Raw genomic sequence first — 16,464 nt, 5'->3', positions numbered from 1 at the left:
CAGGGCTTTTTTAGTGGTGGATTTTGGCTCCTCTGTTTTCTTCACTCGGGGCTGGTGCTTGCAAGACTGGTCTGTGACCTGCAAAAGACCAGGCTCACTCTCCAGTTTCAGGACTTTTTTCCATTTGTCATGCACCAGGGGCTTGCTGGGCCTTTTGATACCCACAGTCTTCCTGGGCAAGGCCTCCTTGGTGTGCACAAGAGGCTTCAGAGAGCTGTGTGTGCTCATAACGTGAGATTCCAGAGGAGCCTGAGTCACTCGGCCAGAGGTCTTGTGAAAATGCTTGGTGGTTTGGCCAGAGGTCTTGTGAGTGTCCTCGGCCACTTGGCCACAGCTCTTGGGAGGAGGCTCCCTTGCCTTGGAGTGGTGCTGGCAAGAAGTGCTGCTGATGCCCTGCTCCTGCTTTGCACCCTCCTCACGTCCATTCCTACGGGCAATTTCCCTGAGACCCTCTCTTGCCACTAATCCTTGCTTTCTCTGGGTCACCAGGTTGTCAAGGCGCCACTTTTTAGCAGTTGATGGCTCAGGCTGCCAACAAAAGAGAAAAGAAGGATTCAAGACTGGTGCCTTTTGTGACTCTTTCTGTCCTAGCACAGCTCACCAGAGCCCAGGGACTCTTGCCCAGAGGTCATCAAGTCCGGCCTTTGGCCTGTGAAGAAATGACTCTAAACTAACCGGCAACAAACTTGCTCCTTGAGCACCATGCATGGATATGTGAGGAATAAAAAACCATAAACCAGTCAGTGGCAAATAACGAAGCTTCATTGCAGTGAGAGGGGTCTTACAAATCAGTATTTCCAGGGCAAATCTGGCAGAATTTGGTAACAGAGTACCACATCTGCTTCCTTCCTAAGAGACGGCACTGCAGTGGGCAAGGGGCTGTGGAAGCAGCCTCTCCATGGTCCCTGAATTCACCTCACGCACTGGCAGGTCCAGCACCCTTGGAAGGTTGTCCTCCTCACTGTCACTGCTGTTGATCTCTCTGTCACACACTGAGGAGCTGAGGCACTCCCTGGTGCTCCCTGACTCCGAGCTGCTGGGCTGTGCTGCTGCCACCCTCCTGTGCTGGGACTGGAGAGCTCTGCAAGGCCACCAGGAGACAAAATTAGGAAGCAGCAGGGGGAAAGATTACTTACATATTCCACTGACATGGAAGCATTCAAACCTAAAACTGAACCCTGTGTTTGGGCACTGAGAGCAGAGGGGAGAAGGCCAGAGGAATACATTGCCTTACTCAAAATACAAAGTACCAGAATGAAAAAATGCTTGCAAATTATCAAATCTCCAACTCACACCCATTCAGACAAACATAAACAGCTCCCAAAGCTTATAGAAATTTTATCTTTATCCCACTCTGCAACTAACAATATTATTAGCATATAAAGTGAGGTTCCTAAAAAGTCCATGTGAAATACTATATTTCTTTGCGTTTCTTTTGAAATAAAAGAACTACAACACATTTTTGAAAACCTCTACTTGGGCAATTGAAGAAAGTTTTACAACAAAGGAACTTGAAAATGTCATCAGTAGATCTACACAGTTTAGGTAGCTGTAGCATTACTTGTCCTGCCATAACCATATGCACCAAAACCATAGCCAGGAATGATCCGATTCAGCTGGTATCCCTTGGCATTTATGTCAGCCTCAGCATTATCAGTAGGTTGACGAGTGCCAAGTGGGACAAGATGTTAAGCACCACAGAGCTTAAAGGAAGACACAAACTTCAGTCTGGTACACAAAGACTTAAGAGGTTTTTTCTTCACTTTTATTATGTTTTGCTTTTTATCACAGCCAGTGTAGTCGTGACATGGTTTAGTGCACTTGGCATTGCTGGATTAACAATAGGACTTGATGACCTTCAAGTGCTTTTCAAACCTTAACAATTTCAGTGAGTCCATCATAAAACAACACTTTTTCTGTTGGTGAAAATTCCCTGCAATCAAGTTTGCTGAGAAAAATTTACTAATAACCCAAACTGATGTGCATTCCAGGTTCTTGTAAGCAACTGCCCAGCAGAGATGAGAACAGGGCCTGGTTACTTACAATGCTCTTGGCTGAGAACTGGGCAATGTTTCTGAAGCTGTGCCAGCCTGCTCTGGAAAGCAGAAATGAAAAGGTTGCATTTATATGCCTCCCTCAGAGCGTATATTACCCTGTGGTCTCTCAGCACCAGATTAGAGAGTCACTTTCTTCTAGGGAGGGCTTTGCCACCAAGACTGTTCATCACTCCAGATGGGAGTTTGCTAACTCAATATTGCTTGTCCTCTGCTGAACTGCTACGTTGAGCTGAAGGTAATGAATGGTCAGAGTTTCCTAAGCCATTCCTAAATCCATCCCTGTTCAGCAAAGCAGAGGAAATCACCCTGCTTCATCAGTAGGAACACTTGATGGTCTCTGCTACAGAGAACACACAAAATTACCTGACAGCACACAAACAACTGTGTTTACTTTGCACGTCTACTTACTCTGCTTCTGTGCTGCAGATCCATCAGGATGGGATTCCTAGAATAAAAGGACAAAGGAGCTTAGCATGGACTTAAACAGCACATCTACTGACATCAAAACTGTGTTAATGGCACCTTATGGGCATGTGCATTTTTGAAGAAATCTTTTGAAAACACTCTAAGAGCTGCCAAAGAGCTGAACTGGATTTCTGCTCAGCAGAAAGGTCTCTTGTCATTTCTCAGAAGGCCTGGCATAAATGGGCTGGGTCACCTTTGTTGCCAATGGAAGTTTGGAAGTCTCTGCTCTTGGAGGCGTCTGGAGATGGGACAGGAGAGCTGGCAGTGAGCTGCTCATTTCCTGGAAAGAGAGGGAGAGAAGCAGCTCTCAAAATGGAGTTTTCCCCCACCCAGTTTGTTAATGTATGTGAAACATTAGCAAGCACAGAGATCTTCTATTTAAGAGCACTTACCCCGAAAATTTCTTCAATTGATGGCACATCAGAGGGCTTCTTTGCCTGAAACACGAACGAGGGAAACAGCAGGAGTTTGTTTGGGTTTGTTACTAATTGGCAGGAACTCAGCAAACCTTTGCTTACCAACAGCTCCATAAATGTATTGCAGATGAGTAAGAGTAAGAATGAAAAAGGCTGATCTAAAGGAGAGTTAACAACAGAGACCAGGCATGGACAGAGCTGAACCCAGCAATGTCAGCTCCTCTTACTCTTCCTGCTCTGAGATGTGTGTCTTCCCTTTGCAATCTGGCAATCAGGGGGCACTGCTTCCATGTCTAAACTACTGCTCCTCCTCCTACTGCTCTTTATCACTATTACTAATTTTTGAAATTATTATAATTGTTTTAGTTATTATCATTATCATTATCATCATCATCATCATCATTATTACTACCATATCCTTATTATCTGTAATTTTAAAATAAAGTATGTTGTTGTAATCTGCTCCCTTTATGAAACTGCACTTTCCCTAAGCTGCTGTTGAAGAAGTTGATCCTTGCCTGCAAAGGCACAGGCTGCATGTAAGACTTGTGCATAAAGCCCCAGTAGTTTAAAAAAAAACAAGAAAGCAGTTAGAAATAATAATTGCCAATTCTTCTAAGACAGTTCACAAGAGACAAGAATATTTGTCATTTAGACATATAAAATCAGAGTCTTTCTTTTACTGAAGTTAACAAAAAAACAAACCAAAACCACCTGGGTATAATGCAGCCCCACACAAGGTACAGCTTCTGCTTGGTTTCTAACTCTTAAGACTGTTTATGGTCAGGGAACTCAGGCAGGTCTCCAGGCAGGCTCCTTCTGCCAAGACTGGACTTCTGCTCAGCAGAAAGATCTCTTGTCATTTATTGGAAGCCCCGTAAAAAGTGGGCTGGGTTACCTTTGCCTGCACGGGAAATTTGGAAGTCTCTGTTCTCTCAGGTGACTGAAGGGATGGCAGGAGAGGGGACAGGGGGCTGCACATTTCCTGCAAAGAGAGGGAGAGAAGCAGCTCTCAGGACACAGAGGGAGTTTCACCCTTCCCAGAGTCAGAGGGATCCACCTCCCCATGGATCTGTACAGGCTTTCCCATGGAGATCTGCTACTGAAGAGTACCCACCTTCAATATTCCTTCAATGGACTGCACAGCAGTGTGCACCATGGGCTGGAACAAGAAAGAGGGAAGCACTGTCAGTTTGTTTGGGGATTTTCCTCCTTGATAGCAAACAAGCATGCACTCAGTCAACATTTCCTGACCAGCAGCTCTAAAAATGTCATGCAAGTTCATCCATCATGAAATGCTAGTATGGAATAACAGTTTTGTCTGAAGGGCACTGAGGAAAAGAGACCAGGCACAGCAAGAGCTGAAACAACCAGTCACCTCCTGCAAGATCATTTGTCTGGCTTCCCTGGCAGTCAGGAAACACCCTTTCCATTGCTGACTTTTTATTCATCTTATTATGAATGTATGTTTCTGTCGTGTTCTCCCTTTATTGAATATCACTTCCTGTAGTTGCTAGTGTAGCAGCTAAGCTCTGCCTTCAAAGGCTTAGGCTGCCTTTGAAAGAGTTGAGCAAAAAGTTTCATTAGTTAAGAAAAACAGTTAGAAAATATAGTTTTCAATTCCAGAGAAATTCCCAGTTCAGTTCTAGAGAAGGACTAATATTTGTCATTCACCCAAATAATACGAGACACGTTTTTCTGAAGTAAAAAACAAAAAAACCAAAAGCCCAACCAAACACCCCAAAAACCAAACGACCTTGATTGAAATGCAGCCCTTGTAAGGTGCAGTTGGTGCTTGGCTTCCAGTTCAGAACACTGTTCCTGTTCAGGTAACTCGGGCTGGTTCCACGCTGGCTCCTCCTGCCAAGATTGAGCTTTTGCTTGGCAACGCACTTGACCATCATCACTTGGCCTCCTGCAAAGGCATCCTACTACTTCTTACACACAGCACTTGAACACAGAAAAGGGTTCAGGCTTACAGGCACAGGAGCTTTTCTGAAGGATTAAAGCAGAGACCACAAACTTCACACCAAGCCCAGCTCATGGACCAGCTCTGCAAGGTTGCTTTGATTCTGGTGAGCATTTCTGGCACAAGAAAAGCAGCCACACATGGAGCTCATGTAAGATAGAGCAGACTCGTCATCTGTTTTCAGCCAACTTCAATGGAGAAATCTTATTTCCTGAGAATAGCAGTGACTATAGGTTGTCCTCAAATTCTGCTTCTCGCCTCCAGACTTTGTAAACTGCAGAGGAACACAGCTGGACTTGCCCTTTTTATTGTTTGGTTGGGATTGTTTTGACTCTACTTTTTCAACGCACTCCACGGAAGATGTCACATTCCTGTTCCTTTCTGCACGCTGACACTCCCTAATGCTTGGCCCTGCCATGAAGCCTCTGACACATCCCAGTCTGTCAGTGCAGGCAATACCAGGCTCCCGCTGGGGCTGAGGGGCTCCTAAAGACACGATCAAGGAGGTTGGCTTTACAAACAGCTTTGTTCATGTGCTGGGAGAAGAGGTGAAACCTGGCACTGGAGCACAAGAGATACATCTGAGCTTCATTGATGCACAATTTTCAAGGCTTCTCACAGCTCCTTTGGAAAAATGCCTTCAAGAGACTGGAGTGATGTAGGAAGCGAAGGTTCTGCTTTGGGCAAGAGGAGAAAGAGCTGTTCAGTGTCTCTGTGAAGGCAAGGTGAGTCCCTGCATGGTTATCCCCTGTGGATTAAGTCACTCTGCACTGCATTCTGCTTGTCTGTTCCAGCTGGAAGCCTCTAGGTTTCAGTGCTGCCAGGAAAAGAAGCCATCAAGAAGGAATTCCCAGCTGCAGGTGACATGTGCCTTAGACGCTGAATGAGCCAAACTCCTGGCCTGGAGGAAATGGCTTTCTGAAGGGATGTCCAGGGATGTGCCAGGAAAAATCCTATTTGGCGTGTGGCTGTTCACTATAACTGAGGCCAAAGACGTTAATTCCAGTGGATTTCAAAGCAGGAGGAGGGAAGAACAGCAGAGTTTCTTCTGCTCTAGACCACTTCACTGTCAGGTTCCCTGCAGGGCACAAGTCTCCCCACAGCTCTTGTTTCACCCAAAACAGCAGGGAGGGGTGACCTTTCATCCCAAGACCCCCTTGATCAGCCTTGCCAAGATCCTTTCTCTGGCTGAATCTTTCTCCTGCATGCAGCACAGCTCACTGGATATTTCCTGAGAGCCAAGGAGCCCAGCCCTGTTGCGCAATCACCTCTCCCATATTGAACACCCAGCACACAGGCCATAGATGCAGGGCTGCAGCCTCACTGTTTCTTCCTCCTCCTCCCTCTCCAGGCTTCAGCACTGCAGGGCTGTATGATCAAAGACAGGTTCATCTTTCTGAGAAAGTCGAAGGAGGGAAATAAGATACCAACAGAACTGAAACAAGCAGAAAATGAAAGATGGGACTTTTTCCTTACAGAGCCATTGTCCAAAACAACCATGAAGAGAAACCAGTGACTCAGGGGCCAAAGTCAGAGATCCCTACTGCAGAGGAGGATCATTCAGCATATTCACTCCAAGTTTCATCTCTCAGCTCCTAAATGGACTCCTCCTGGAGTGAAAACTCCAGAATGGCTAGACAATGATGCCAAAGGACAAGTGGGAACACTACCAGGTTTAGCACCCGAAGTCCAGGAAGGGTTTATAAAGGAGAAAATCAAGAAAGGAAGCAGAGGGCAAGAAATGTCTGATGCTGCTGCAGAGGTCTCAAGGGGACACCTGAAGAGTGGCAGTATTTAAGGTCTCCTGTCCTGACTGCCCGCAGACAGCAGAGAGGGTGAGGCAAGGGGCATGGGAGCAGCCTCTACATTTGATTTGCATTCACCTCAGGTGCTGGTGCTCTTGGAAGTGCAGACACTGAGGAGCTGTGGCACTCCCTGGTGCTCCCTGACTCCGAGCTGCTGGGCTGTGCTGCTGCCACCCTCTTGTGCTGGGACCGGAGAGCTCCGCAAGGCCACCAGGAGACAAAATTAGGAAGCAGCAGTGAGGAAGGTTACTTACTTATTCCATTGACATGGCAGCATTCAAAACTAAAACTGAACCCTGTGTTTGGCCACTCAGAGCAGAGGGATGAAGGCCAGGGGAATACATTGACAGACTCCTAAAATAAAGCATATATGAAGAAACACTCTGGGAATAATAAAACCTCCAACACCCACCCCGCCAGACAAGAATGTAAACAGTATCTCACTGCTACATTATGAAGCTGCATTCAGCCAACTCAAGTTGATAAAAACTACCAAAATGGCCCAGTGCCTTTCTGAAAGCCCCAACCCCCAAAAGAAACACTTCCAATAGAGGGTAACAAATTTCAGGATGGATTCTTGGTCAATACAAAACCAGAGGATCTACAGACACACTGGGGGTGAGGCGGAGAATAGAATGGAGCACCAGGGGAAATACAAGTCTGGTTCTTAGGCTGACTCCAGCAAGCCTGGATTGTTAGTTTCTAATGGCAGCTTTCCTGAAACCCCAGAAGAATGAAACCAACTTTCAACAGCAGCCCTGAGCAGCATCAAACCGAAGGCTGAAGCTTCAAGGGAAACCAGGAAGCCCTTCCCCTCTCCCCCTCAAATGAAAAGTGGTTTGTTTGTTCTAGAGGGTAGTATGGGGACACAACTGTACCTTGGAGGAGCCAGTGAAGAAGATGGCTTTTCCACAACCTGTTTTGGTCACAAAAACAAAGAGAAGAGGAGGAAGCAAGGTTAGCTGAGGGAACTCAGCCCAGTGCAACAAGTGGGAATGATTTCAAGGCATGTCTGTGTGCCTGGCGTAGGCACCACCTAAAAGCCACTTGGTCAGCAGCACTCTCAGCACTCCCACTTCTGGCTAACACTCTCAGATAATGCTTGTGCTGACAATCAAGATAAAATGGGCTTTGTGCTTCCACACAAATTACATGCTTTAAGTGTTCCTGAAAAACATCACATTGCAGATCACAACTGAAACACAAGTAGGAGTCCCTGAACCATTTTCCATTCCTCTGCCTCCTCTGGCTCAAACATGCTACAGCACTACCCATACAGAGCCTACTGAAAACAATGGAAAAGAGGCAAGAGAAGTTTGCTGCCACATTGGCCCACTCAGAAACACTCTGAGGCACAATGGCATCTGGTTCTCAGGAACTCATGGGGCTGGATTCCCTTTGTTTCCCAAATGGAAATTTGGAAGCCCAGACACGAGGCAGCAGGTCCAGAGCCTTTGGACAAGGGGAGCCCAGGAAAGGCAACCCCCAGCTTGAGGGAGGAGCAGCTCTGGCTGCCTGGCATGAGTTGTCAGTCTGGTCCTTGAACTGCTCTAGGCAGCGTTACGCTCACAGACTGAGAGGAAGGCTGATCTTACAACTCCAGCTTTTATCCCTACTTCTCCTCAGCCCAGCCCAAAACACACTTTCAGGGAGGGCAACATCTGCTGAGTCAGCAGGAGCTGAACAATGTATTTTTTCCCCAACCATTTCTTTCATGTATGCAGAACATGAGCAAATACAGAGATCTATTATGGAAGAGACCAAACTTCAACGTTTTTGCAGTGGATGGCACATCAATGGGCTTCTTTTTCTGAAACAAGAATGAGGAAGGCAGGAGGAGTTTGTTTGGCTTTTTTACTAATTGACATGGACACAGCAGCATTTGGTTACCAACAACTCTAGAAATGGCATGCAATTCCATTCATAATCCAATGCTACTGAGGATCAAAAGGCCCATCTGAAGGGGAATTGAGAAGGTCAAGTGGAAAAGCAGCTGACATTCCCAAAGTCATCTCTTCTGCCTCTAAGAAAAAGAGGAAATCCTTTTGGAACCTGGCAGGCTGGAAATATTCTTTCCATTCGTAAACTACTGCTGCTGCTACTACTACTACTACTAGTACTACTCCTACTCCTGCTATTTATCATTACTGTGATTATGATGATATAAGTATGTCTGTGCAGTCTTCTCCTTTTATGGAATTCTACTATTATACTAGTTAAAAGAAAAACAGACAGAAATAATAGTTCCCAATTCTTCTAAGCCATTTCTAGAGAAAGAGGAATATTTCTCATTCACCCAAACGAAAGGAGACTCCTTATTCTTCTGAAAGCAACAGCAGTCTGGACAAGACACTGACTTCTGACGTTTCTGGAATGATGCCCCACAGTTTATGCAAGTTCTGGCCAATTTTAGGCTTCCTCGTCTTGCCCCTGCAGGATTTGCAAATTTCTCTTTCCTCACTCTCCCCTTGCTTGGCAAAGGGATGGATTTAGCAGCCAAATTTGGAGCAGTGGAGGTTCTCCAGGGGTGCCCAGAGACACAATATGGAGAGAAGTTGGCTTTGGGCCACCCCAAAGAGCTGAGTCCACGTCCAGATGATGGCAGAAGCTGGCAGGGACTCCAGCCCTCCCTCAGAAACACTTTTTCTGAGAGAAAAACACTCCTTCCCCTCCCTCACTGCACTCCCCAAGGAAAATGCAGCATCCCTGCTCCTTTCTTCACACTCCCTCAACTGGGCTTGCAAGCAGCAAGGAAAAACACTGCCCATTGCTGGGAGCCTCAGGGCTGATTGCAGCACTCTGCACTTTCAAGGGTTGGAGATCCACACTGCTGCTTCATCTTTTTGGCATGAAGCATGGCTCCTGCAGAAGGCAAGGCCCTGCAGTGCTCTACTTCTCACAGCTGCCTCCCGTTTTCCACAAGATGTTGCCTCCAGTCCTTTGCAGCTGATCAACAGCATTTTTCAGGAAAAGCTGGCTGCAGCCTCCAGCTCTTCCTTCTCATTCCAAAGGCCAAACACAATTAGAAAACCATCTCCATGGCCATCCTACACCAACTGCTGTGCTTCAGCACTGTGGGCTCCTACATTCCATAGGGCACAGCAACATCCCAGTGCTGATGGATCAGACTGGCAAAACCCCAAATTGCACCTGGCAACCAAGTGCTTTTGACCTCTGGGGAGGCTGAGCCATGAACCAGGCAGGGCCTGTGTGCTGCTCCCTTGGCCTTGAAGGACTGCCAACAACAGAGGACCCCAACAATGGAACTCACCTTGACAGGCTCAGGAAGGATTTCAGGTTGTGGAGCTTTGGCTTCTGACCTCCCATTTGAGAGTCCTTCATTGCTGGCACCGTAGCTCTGCTCAGGCTTAGGTCTGGTGCCCAGTGATGCTGGTGAGGATTCTCTCCATATGTCCTCACATGGATTTGTCTTACTGGAGGCCGGCCTATGACTGGAGGCCTGGGAGTTGGATTGAGGCTTTTTTGGGATCCATCTGGGATTCAGAGGGGACTCATGACTCAGGAGCACCTTGGAGTCCTCGTCGCCCAGCAACTTCTTGATGCGCCTTGACAGCTCATCTTCTTTATCTGTCTGCAGCACAAGAACAGAGAGGGGGAAATGTCAGAAACAGCCCAAGCAAGAGATCCAGCTCAGCAAGAGACATTGCTCAGCATCTTCATGGAATCTCCATGCATCCCCACAAGGGCAGTTAGGCAAGCTCAGTGCAGCAGACGGGAAGATGCCGTGTTTGCAGGAATCAGGCTCAAGGCTGCTACAGCCCATGCAGAAGGCACAGCTCTCCTCTCCCACCACAAGCCTCCTTCCTTCTCTCCTTCCAGCCTGCACTCCACTCCCATTACCTTGTAGGGCTTGGCAAAGAGGGGAGTCTTCTCCAAGAATGGATCTTTCTCCTCTGGAGCCACCTGCCTCCTCCGCCTCTCTTGCTCCACAATACGGAGCAAGTCTCTGTTGTTCTTCCACCTTTCACACAGAGACACAGAAAAGAGACTTAACACTCCAAGCCCTGTTTATACTCCCTGCAGAAACGGGGCCTTTCCCACAAGGGCACACGGCCAGCAGCAAAGCAATGTTGAAATCCTTAGCATGCTTTCAGTGGACAGATCAGTTCTGTCCACTGTGTGCTGTGCCCCAGAGCCATGAGACACACAGGGACAGCACACACCCTTCTCAGGGAATGCTACTCCTGATCCCAGCCACCAAGAAGGCTGGGAAGGACTCTCCCCCCATTTCCTTGTGAAAGGCAGAAGCAGTCACTGGGCTGATCAGCACATGAGCTGGCAAATCCACTTGCAATGATTAATGGGAGAAAGCGCCAGTCTTGTTCTCCTTCAGACCTCTCACCCCAGTCTCCTCCCTTGTGAGTCAAACAGAATCTTCTGTTCTGAAGGTGTTTCAACTTTCAAGGCTTAAATGTTGTTCACTTTATTAACAACCTTGGAAATTCACTCTCAACTTCAAACATACATTTGGAAAGCTGCTTTCCTAGAAAATCATGGAACTGCATTTAAAGCCATCCTATCAGCGTAATTAGAAAGGAGTTCTCAGGAATTCAGAAAACACCAGGTCAAATCCCCCTGTTCCTCCTCAGCCACATATGTATGTACTCAATCACAGCTGAGAAAACACAAGAAAACAACAATAAAGTGTCCCAGCATGGAAAACCAGATCCTTTAAACTGTCCCTGGCCTTTGAAAGACTACTGCAAAATGGGGCAAACTCTGGCTCTGATATTTATGGACATCAGGGAAGGAAAAGCATGCAGGCATAGCAGATGCAGGTATCTATTTCTACTCTACTGCACAGTCTCCTCTGTACATACAAATCATAAATTCTTCTTTGCAAATGCAACTTCCCAAGTGTCCCAGGTTGCAAGGGGAGAGCTTTGTCTGCTCCAGCAGTGACATTTACTCCAATACCACACCAATAATCAGCTCCTGAAAGTTTAATCATTCCTAGAGTCAAGGCACAGCTGCCTCATCTCATCCTGAGGGGCCGTCACTTACAACCAACAGGTTTTTGCACTGGATGGCATTCCTAATTCAGAGTCTATGAGTCTGCTGTCTACTGAAATGCCCAGACTTTTTGGATAAGCCTGTAGATCTCCCAGTCTCCCCAGCCCTGGAGACACCTTTGCTGCCCATGTCTGGCCTGCCCTTGAAGGTGTTTGTCCAGATGCTCTTCAAACCCTTTGCAAACCTGAGCTCTGCTGCCACTCAGAACCCTGCACATTTGCCTTAAATTCAGGGAACACTGGAAGCTTCAGGAACTGCACCTCCAGGCTTTGCACCAACACGCCCAGCACCTGGGAGCCTTGGTGCAGGGGGACTGCACAGTCCCAAGTCCTCCATCTCCAGGGGGAAAACAGCTCAGCACTGCAGATTTACAAATAGTCCTGTACTTGCTGCAGCTGCTCCTCACTTGATGTGTCACCAGGGAAACCCCAACAACCTGACTGCTCAAAGAAGCAGATGAAACTGAATGGCTGCCCTGAAACATCACCACAGTCCTCATCAGCTACAATTATGTTACACAAGAAGTAAAAATTCACACAATTCGCCCCCATCCCAAAAAAAATGCAACTCGTGCGTTGCTACAGACTGAAACAGGAAAATACTCCTAGGCCAAAAGCATCCCCAACTGCAGAGGGGAGTGCCCTGGCTCCTGCAATAAGAGATTGGCTTCAGAAAGTTCAGCAGGGAATCTGTCCTGACCCAAGATCATATCCAGGCCTGGCTCTGTAACAGAAGCTCTTAAAATACCAATGTGCTCTGAAGCCACTCTCACTGGCAGGCAATCCTTACTTCATTTGTCCCACTCTGGAATGCTGATTCTTGCATAGCAGGGGAAATTCTTTTTCTAAACCATCACAACATTCACCACAGCACCCACGAAGCTAAGATTGCATCAAATTCATTCCTACCTATTGTCTCTCTTCTGCTTGTCTGTCGGTTCCATTAGGAAGCCTCAGTTGGAGTCAGCTTCTCTGGAAGAGAACAAACAGATATTCACCATCTGCACGAGTTCATGCCTAAAGGGGAGGTCAAGATCTCCAGGGACTTGCTGCACTCAGAGCCTGGAGTGCCCGACTGGGACTCATTCCAGTTCTCCTAAACAGAAACCAACCAAACACAAGGATGACACATAGCTGAGAATGGGAGAACCAAGAGATCCATTTTCCCCTTCCCCCAGCAGGGATGCTGCATTTCAAGTCAGCACCGAACTCCAGATTTGGCCAAGAGCATAACAAACCAGGCCACTGCTACAGGCTCCAGGAAATTTATTACCATGTTCAGAACAAATGTGCCCTAAGAACCCTGCCTGTAGACAACAAAATGGGCCCCACATGAATGGCAGCATTTGTGGGAAGAGAAAGGAAAAAATGGAGGTTAAAAAAAAGCCATAAAAAGACAGTTCTAGATGAAAAGATAACAATATTCCCTCTACAGATGCAAGAGGGAATCTTGCAATGCAAGATCTCAAAAAGCCAGAAAAAGGACTGAAAACATTTACATTTCAATTGATGATATACACTTGCAGCATCTCACACTCTGGAGGGAGCAGAATGATTTCTCGCTGTGGAGGAGGCTACAGGAGCATCCTGTGATGGCTTCTGAACCACCCCACTGGCACAACTGGTGTGAAACAGGAGCACACAGACACACTTGGGAGAAGAGGTGAAGCAGCTGAGCTCGAGGCCACGGCTTTAACAGCAGGGAAGGGACCAGCAGGGAACCATTCTGCAAGCCCCAGAGAGTCACAGGCCACTACAGATGGGAATCCTGTCAAAGCCCCACCTCCCCATGCAGCTAGGAAGCCTGAGAATAGACACTCACGCTGAGCTCAGAGGACAGATCTGGAAGCAAACAAACACTGCATCTTTGCTGCCTCCTCACCAGCATGAAAACCAAACTGTTCTCTGGGAAACAAACTGCCTTAAAACAACAAGGTGCCCGCTTGAATGTAAAGATAAATGGAGGTGGGAGAAGTAGCAAGTGCATGCAGGGAGAAGTCATTCCAAATTTTATTCCAGCTTCTGTTGAGTGGGCCTGGCATTGACCTAACTTGTGCAGAGAGACATGCACGCCCACTTGTGAATAAACAGCATGGCCAGAGCCCTGCTCTGTCACCAGCTTATCCAGCACACAAGTGGCCAGCAGGAAAATCTAGGTTCCACTAAACAGTCAAAAGGTTTTGCAAGGGCCCTTGACAGGGACAGGTTTTCAGCCACACTGGCGCCCCATGGATTTGAGGTTGCGTGGGCAGCAATAACCTGACACTATTGGCACGAGGCACAAACGCTCCTGCAAGCAAGCTGTGCTTCTGAACACAAGCTTTCCTGGCTTGTGTTCAGTGACCCTGATGGGAATTCTTACAAGCTTTTGACAGCGCTCTTTTTGGCCAGGCTCATTGCTGTGTCCCATAGCAGGACATATTTGATTGCTCTTCTTTCTGCTTTCTCCATCCAGCCACAGGCAGAGAGGTGCTCTAATGAAACAAGGAAGCTTGGAAGCTGCTTGGAAACTTAAAGCTCATGTAGCCACCTGAAGAGCTTTTCCTTCAAATGTTGCTATCGCTGAACTTCACGTGATATTTTGATGGACAAAGTTTGGCGTTTTGCGTATATTGAGGCATTTGAAGGGAAAACTTGATGTACAGTCAGAGAAAACACCAGATTCATAGAACCACCACGCCATAAAACCATAGAAGCATCAAATGTTGTAGGTTGGAAGGGGCCTCAGATTTCACCTTGTTCAACTCCTCTGCCGTGGGCAGGGACACCTTTCACTAGACCAGGTTTCTCAAAGACTTCTCCAACCTATCCTTGAATGATTCAAATATTCTGGTAGCCACTGTTCTTATAGAAACATGATATACAAATATAAATACAGACAAGGCCATTGTCATTATAACGGCCTTGAGTCTTCAAACTGAAAAAAATTATCAATCAACAGCTTGGGCTTCACTTTGGCATGTGGCTGTTTCCACGTGGGCTTTGCAGCCTCCCTCTGGAGTCCCGGCTGTGACCGTTCAACTGCAAGAGCGGCCCCTGGCAGCTGCTCCCACTCCCAACGGGGCAATCCCAGGCCCCAGCTGGAGCACCTGCTGCAGGCAGTGCCCAGGAAAAGCCCAGAGTTCCCCCTGGCACCCATCTGCTGCCTCTGCCCTCAAGCCTCTCCCTCTCCGTGCTGGCACCTTTTGGCAGCACGTGGGGCAGAAGCCAGGGGCCTTTGGGCTTCCCCTGTCACCCTCCTTCCCCAGGGATTGCCTGGCTCTCCTGCTCTTCAGAGACACTTAGCATTCAAGCTGAATCTGCAGCAGCAAGCCCTCCTGCAACCTTGCCCTCTGCCCTTGCAAGGCATTTGTCCCGCTGCAAGCTGGAGGAGAATAACGCTAAATATTTGCATCCAGAAGGCCTTGAAGGCCATTTGGCTGGTCAGTGACTCTTTCCCAGCAAAGTGCTGTCAGCTGGCAGAGGCAGGAGCAAGAGCCTGGCTTTGAAGCTGTTCCTGCTGGTGCTCAGCGCTGGAATGCAGCAGAGACAGCCGCGGCTGCTGTGTTCGCCCCCTGGCAGCAGAGCGCAGAATTACCTGGCACAAGCCTGCGGGCTTGCGGGCGAGGAATGTCTCCGAGCGGCAGGAAAGGCGCTGGAACAGGCTTTCAGGCCGAGCAGCGCTCCCCGAGTGAAGCTGCGCTCGCTCCGCGCTGCTGCAGCCCGCGGGCGCTGCCCACAGGCGGCTCTGCCCTTGGCAGGGCCCGGGTGCCGGCGGAACGTGCCCGGCCCGGCCGGGCGGTGTCCCGGTGCCACGGGGGCTCAGCGGGCACGGAACCCTGCTGCAGCCTGCCCGCAGCCCCGGCTGCACTGCGGGAACCCAGGCCTGCCAGGCAGCAGCACACGGGCTCTCCCCACGGCGGGGCCAGCAGGGCCCTGTGCCACCGAGCCCCCGGGCCCTGCCGGCACCGAGGGAGCCCTCAGGGACCTGAGGTGACAAAGGCTCTCCTCACAGACAGGACACCTATTGCCAGCCTCTGTCCCACCTAACCCAATGGCTCCATGTGAACTTCTGCACTCTGTGGAAATAAAAGCACAGCTTTCATTCCACTTCACATTTCTTTTGTTTTTACTACAAAATTGTCTACTTCATCCTCTTTAAATATACAGTTTGGTTTTTAAAGCACATAACAGCCCATGCCTCATTTTCCCATTCCTAATGCTGGATTTCCAGGCCATAAGGTATTCTCCTACTTAAGCACGAAAGTAAAGGAGGCTCCTAGCTGTTGCATTTCTGTGGGCAGAGGAGTGTCCTGAGGAGCTCTGGCCACTTGGCTCTTGTGAGGAGGCTCCCTTGGCTCGCTGTGCTGCTGTGAGGAATTGCTGCTGATGGACCGCTCCTGCTTCTTGCCCTGCTCCTATCCATCCCCACAGGCAATTTCCCTGAGACTCTCTCATGGCATTGTGGTCTCTTCTCTGGCTGCAATCTAGGCAGTTCTTTTTTTTTTTTCCTTCATAACTATTTTATCCCAGATGCATTACTGCCATCCATCATTGATGGCCTCCATGACTGTGAGGGGAGGGAATATCTCGGTGTTATTTTTAAAGGAACTATTTAATTTCTACTCAAGAAAAGGAAAGTGACAAATGCTATAAAGCAATCACATAAAGCCAAGTTTTAAAATTATGGAAAGCAGTATGTAAATAAATTAGGTTTATTGCTTTGCAACCTGTTTCTTC

General features: G+C 48.1%; 1 pseudogene; it reads right to left on the bottom strand.

Annotated features, from left to right (window-relative positions):
• Positions 1-16,464, bottom strand: part of LOC135287578 (zinc finger protein 229-like) — a 116,132-nt pseudogene that overhangs the window by 36,681 nt on the left and 62,987 nt on the right.

This window comes from Passer domesticus, chromosome 30 (genome assembly GCF_036417665.1).
Source record: "Passer domesticus isolate bPasDom1 chromosome 30, bPasDom1.hap1, whole genome shotgun sequence".
NCBI lineage: Eukaryota > Metazoa > Chordata > Aves > Passeriformes > Passeridae > Passer > Passer domesticus.
The sequence above is the reverse complement of the archived record's forward strand: the minus strand, read 5'-3'. Positions and strand labels throughout refer to the sequence as shown.